Source organism: Mesocricetus auratus, unplaced genomic scaffold (genome assembly GCF_017639785.1).
Source record: "Mesocricetus auratus isolate SY011 unplaced genomic scaffold, BCM_Maur_2.0 contig_10908_pilon_obj, whole genome shotgun sequence".
NCBI classification, from domain to species: Eukaryota; Metazoa; Chordata; class Mammalia; order Rodentia; family Cricetidae; genus Mesocricetus; species Mesocricetus auratus.
The window spans coordinates 17,274-23,317 of record NW_024433189.1 but is presented as its reverse complement, the minus strand read 5'-3'; the positions used below and the strand labels follow the sequence as shown (position 1 = coordinate 23,317).

The 6,044-nt window shown below is 43.7% G+C and overlaps 1 pseudogene; it reads right to left on the bottom strand.

Annotated features, from left to right (window-relative positions):
- Positions 1 to 1,480: 1,480 nt before the first annotated feature.
- Positions 1,481 to 4,913, bottom strand: LOC121138441 (annotated as a pseudogene).
- Between the last annotated feature and the right edge of the window lie 1,131 nt (positions 4,914 to 6,044).

Sequence of the window (6,044 nt, the reverse complement as noted above, 5' to 3'; positions counted from 1 at the left end):
AGAGAACCCACAAGCTTATGAAATGGGATGCTAAAGGGAGAATTCTCGCTGTGGGAAACCAGGACATAGCTTCCCTCCATAGAGTTATAAGAAACAAGGCTTTGCCCCTCTGTGAAGGGGGAAGCCACTGTAAGGGGCAATATCCTACTCCCTGAAGGGAAGATGGGACCTCAACCCTAATAATGACTGCTCTTAAATACTGAGCCTACCCAGAGCTCCCCAGTGAAGCCTCCACTTCATGTAAATGACCACATACAAACAACAGGGCACCTCAGGTAACTCTTGATGTGACAGGTAAAATGTAGCCACCCCTACCAATATCTGAGCATTATTCTTTGCTTTAATCGATAGCCTAGGATCCTGTTTTAGATAACCTGGTATCCAAGTGTTGATGGAAATGCCTCCAAATCAAAGGAACTATTGCTGTCATCCCTAGCATTGGCAGTTGCCCTATACATAGCTAAGTAACAAGGCATAGTATCACGGATCCTCATTTAAACATTAGGGAAGATATCTAAACACACGGTTTATTTCTCCAGCCAAATCTTGTGCCATGTAATTACTTAGGCTGCATAAAACTACAGCAGCTAAAGCAGTGCTATAGATGAGGCTTGCAATGATCTAAATATCTTATGATGCTTGCTAACACGTCCTCAGAGGGAATACACGGTTACCACAACAAGACTACTATAACTTGAAAAATCCTCTAGAACAAAACTTTCCCTTTTGACTCTCTGCATCATGAAGATACACTGCTTACACCAGTAAACTATGGAAGGGCTTACAAATTATCTTCAAACAACAAAATAATGTCTTAACTTTTTTTTCATTTTTCCATATTTTTTATTTAACCTTTTATGCATGTCACTTTCAGTTCCCTCTCCCTCCCTTCCTCCCCCACCCCCAAATCCTCCCAACCCCTGACCCCCACTTCATCCCCCCTCCACTCCCCAGGGAGGGAAAGGGCCTCCATGAGAGATTTCCAGAGTCTGTCACATCATCCCAGGAATGGCCCAGGTTCTTCCCCACGTGTCCAGGCTGAGAGAGCATCCCTCTTCGTGGCATGGGCTCCCAGAGTCCCTCTGTATGCCAGGAATATGTCTTAACTTCTTACATGCAAATATTTACACACTTGTCAGTAGTTGTAATCATATTTTAGGTCTTCTTTTTCTTGTTTTTGTTCTTCTGTCATTGCTAGTATAATCCTTACTCGATGATAGCAAATCTCACACTAGTTTCCCTTTCATCTATTCCAGCACTGGATTTCTTCTTGAAATTAAGCCTGTGTGTTTGGCCTCATTCTCAATATAAAACCTTAAGTATGCTTTGTCAGATAGTATAAAGAGACTAACCAAGACTCTCACCTCTGGCAGCAAACTACACGAGAACGGATCTAGAGTAACATATCCAGTTTAGTGACAAGTTCTTTGGCCTTTGGCTTTTCCAGCTTTGCAATGGCAGTTACAGATGGATCCAGGCATCAGATCTCATCATGTCTGTCATTGTATTTGGTCCTAATACCTTCCACGAGCTTAGCCAGAGTACCTGTGTCTCCCGAGTTAAGCTGTGTGAAGGCAACAGTAGTGCATGTCTTCCTATGGGCCAGCTGCCCCAGCCTGGCCTTTCCCTTGATGATGTAGTCAGGGAATCCCATCTTGTGATACAGGGCAGGCAAGAAGTCCACCAGATCAAGGAGGTCTACACAGCAGCCAATCATCACCAGCTGAGCTTTCCAGTCCTCCACCAAAATGGTGGCTGTATTAACCTCTGTTTGAAGGATAGGTGGTCTCTGAGTTGGGACATCCTCTTTGCCAGCAGCTTTCTTCTCCACACAGCCAGCGACCCCTGCTTCTTTTCCAGCTTTGTCTGTGGCCAGTACTTGTGGGCGAGCACAAGCAGCTGGGTAGTCATTTGCTGGACGAGCGCTGGGTGAACTGCTTAACAGCAGGAGGTACCTTGAGACATAGAAGAGCCCTTTGCCACTGCAGCCTGGTGTAGTGGGGCCATTTGAGGAAGAGAGTGAGGATCTCTTTTGGGCTGGATGTCCTGCCCAACACCTTTTTGGCCTCCTGTTTCTTCATGATGGCAGGAACTAGGGCCACTTTCTTTCCCTTGGCCTCTTTCTCTTGAGCATCTTGCTTGGCTGGGGGAGAGAGCTGGACCTTGTATTTTTAGCTTCATATATAGTATATATCTCCTAGGACAAAACAACTTCAGACCAAACTTGAAATGAATGGATTTCAGCAAGTCCTGCTACAGGGGATCCAAATCTTCTCTAACTATGAGATAAAATAGGAGTTTCTCTTTGGCAGGGACTATGCCCTCAGTATCAGGAAGTGATTCTAAAATGGCAAATGACAGATTAGCTACCCCAAAAGACCCTTAGCTACCCCAAAAGATTTCTGAGACTACAGCTCTCAGAGGGTACCTGAGGCAGGGGACTAGGGTGGAGGATGAAGTCTAGAAGGCCTTATACAAAGGCTGCAACACTAGCAGGTGAGAAAACCTGTTGGCAAGGAGGAAGGTTTCAAACACCACCCTAAGGCCCAAGTGTAACTGAGCATGAGCAAGAAGAGACCAGAATACAAAGTGAGTCAGAGAGGCCATGCTGTACAAAGAACCCCAAAAGGCCCGTCTTTGAGCTTTAAAACCCCCTGCCTATGGCAGCTCACATCTTCCCTTGGAAAGAGAAGTCATGAACCCAATGACTTCTGTTCCTTTCCTTCATACTATCCATATGCCTTCATCCAACTCCTTGTTCTGGGACAATATTAACTGGAAATTTTGGCAAGTGCTCACCAAACCCCTTTGGCTAGAACTCAGTCATAGGCTGACATAATTGAGCCCTGAAATAGAATGTGCAAGTGTGTGGAAAGGAAATTAGCTTGGAGACCATTCAGTCAGCATCACCCTCCCCCGGATTCAAAGACAAAACAAAAACAAAAACAAAAACAAAAAACTGACCAACAACAAATCTATTTTATTTAACACTTTGGATGTGAAAATTTATAATTTAACTTGGTTCCATTTATATTCATGTGGTGTTTGAGTGAACACGTCCTCCATAGGCTCATATATTTTTTTGTTTAGACCACATCTGGTGAAACTGTTTGGGAAGGATTAAGAGATGTGGCCTTGTTGGAGTCGATGCATCACTTATGGTGGGCTTTTTGTAAACAAATTCACTGTATCCTTTTAATTTTACAACTCTTAGGTTCCTTGGACGGTTTTAAATCATCAATCCTTTGACACATATCAATTTCACATTTTTAAACTCTTAAGGTTTAACCTTTTTGCCATACACTTGAGTTCATCCATTTAGTCATTTTTTAGCATTGGTCTCTCATTTCTATCTTTCAATAATAAATATCTTTTGCATTCTTACTTTTCCTTTTCTTTAAATTGCATGCCCCCACGTTGAACTGGTTTGCATTCTATTTTATTACTTTTATCTTCATTTATTTTATGATGAATTTATTTCCTTGCCATACGTTTTTGCTTCCTCGGTTTCTTCTGGGACATATTTTTCTTCTGTGAAACCTCCTCTTTTGGTTTTGGAACAGTTTGTTCTTTTTTAGTGAAAATCATTTCAGTTTGGCCAGGTTAACCCAGCCATGAGTTCCGTACACCCAGCAATTCGACTTAGGTGCTTTGTTCACCTGGAATGTTCAACAGCTATAGAATCTACATCACAATCTTTAAGTAAGTCAACACCACCCTCTGCATTTTTAAGCATGAGCAGCAAAAACCAGCCCTCTTTTGATGCCATTGACCCTGTGTCCAGCCCCACTGTGTGGCCCAGGCACACTTAGTGTCCTTATCATTATACCACCCGAATGGCACACATGAATTCTTTCAAGTAACATCTTTCCGATACGTTGTGGCATTTCATTTACACATAGTCTTCTTGGCCTGGGCAGTTTCACAGGAGTTCTTAAGTGAGCATGAAGAGTTGAAACTCTTGATTTTCATGATGTTATAGGGTTTTCTGGATCAAGAGAGCAGTGAGCCATCTTCCCAGCTCACCTGAAGCCACTTACAGGAAAAGAAAGCCCTAATCTCTTGGGTCTTTCCAATTACACTTACCCATTTTCACCATCTTTAGGGGTTCTCTAGCCAGGCTCGTTAGCTGGTGCTAGCCAGCCTGCCTTCCACCTGCCTTTAAGGAGAATGGTTTGACTTCCATCGCGGCAGGCGCATACACAATCTCTGAACACACGACTCATGAGACGACAGGGAGGGAATAAGCCCAGTTAGGGAGGGCAAGGAAACTGCTACACCTGAAGGGAATGGCATGGCGGTGGAAAATGGCAGCTAAGCCATCAGAGAAGGCCCATGCTCCTGCCTGCTTTTCTTCCTGGTAGATGCCACAGCTAGCCGGTCTTCCTTTCCTGCAAGCCATGCATAGCTCTCTTCATGTGGTCCTCCAGTTATTGACTGTTCTGAAGCTACCTACACAGTAGATGGCCATTCCTTGAGAAGGAATGTATGCTCACCGTGGCATTCCTAGCATAGAGGGCAGTGAAAGAATTTAATGTAGAACAAGACAGGATGGCCTGTGCTCAAAAATGCAAATAAATAAAAATAAACATCTAGGCACTGCTGACACATACAGCATATTTTGTGGACATTCTAAGAAAATAATGAAGAACAACTATCCCCTATAATCTCTGTTTTGTTCAGAAACGTTTGTAGCCTGGACTTTGCTGGTTCCAAGAAGTCCCTAACACAACCCAAGAAGCCCATGATTTCCTAAGACCACTCCCCCTTTTTCCAATTACATTCGTTCATTAGATTACTTATACTTGTGCATACGCACACTCAGCAACGGTGTGGAATTCAGAGGACAGCTTGAGGTGTCGGGTCTTTCCTTTCACCACAGATGTCTTCTTCACACCCATCCTCAGCGACATCTTTCTCCAACCTCCTACCCGAGGTCTGTTGATTTCATTTTCCAGATCTGCGTACACACTTCCTCCTTTGGTCCCATTCCTCCCTATCTCTGAGATCTGGCTGAGTTGTCCATTTTGTCACTTTTCAGTTCCTAGCAGGTCCTTTATTTGACAGCAACATTGATCTTCGAAGATTTCAATTTTATCCCACTAGAATCCTGCTGATATTATTGTAAAATTTTTTCAATTACTTTTAATATCAAGTTCACAATCTCTACTACAGCAACATAAAACATATCTACTTTTGCCTTTGCCGATCCTGAGGGGCTCATTTCACATCAACCTCTCAATGTAAAGCACCCAGCACAGTGTCAGCCTTTCCCTGCATGTGTCCTTCTTTATCCTCCTCAGGATGTGCCCATCAGGATCTCCTCCCGATGCTTGAGACTGCAGCTCTCCATGAAGATGGGGAGGGTCATCAGGAGTGTCAGGAAGAAATGATACAAGATCCATGGTGTCAACAACTGAAGTCAGTTGTGTCTAACCACATCAGTATCAAACAGCTAACTGGAAGACAGCACTACACACACACTTCAGCAAAATGCAAACTTGATGTGTCAGCATCTCCTTGAGACTCCAGGGAACCAGTGTCATAAACATACTTAGGTGTTATCTTCCAAAGTAGCAGGCTAAATAGTAGATCCTCAGCAACTTAATAAAACTGGAGTTTATTTTTTTCTGCCACACAACAATAAGACCCAGGAGATTAGCAGTAAGCCCCAGGGGTGATGGTCAGTAATGTAATCAAGGGTTCAGGCCCTTATTGTTTTGGTGTTCAGTTTCACACAACAGCTGGTCTCCCAAATCTAAGTTTGTCATCCTGTGTGGCCCTCCAGACTGGTGAGGGGCAGATTCACCTCTCACTTACTAGAGCTGTCCCTTCACTTTAAACAGGTCAAAAACAGCTGGAAAGTAGAATAGTCTTACAGTTTCTCTAGAAAAGAAAAGCATGGGCAAAGGACTTTGAGATGGAGGCTGTACAGCTGTGGTGGTACAGGTCTGAAGTTCCTTCATCAGGGAGACCAGGCCAGAAGGACCAAGAGTGTAAGGCCAGCCTGGGCCATACAATAAAATCCTGTCTCAAATTCAGAG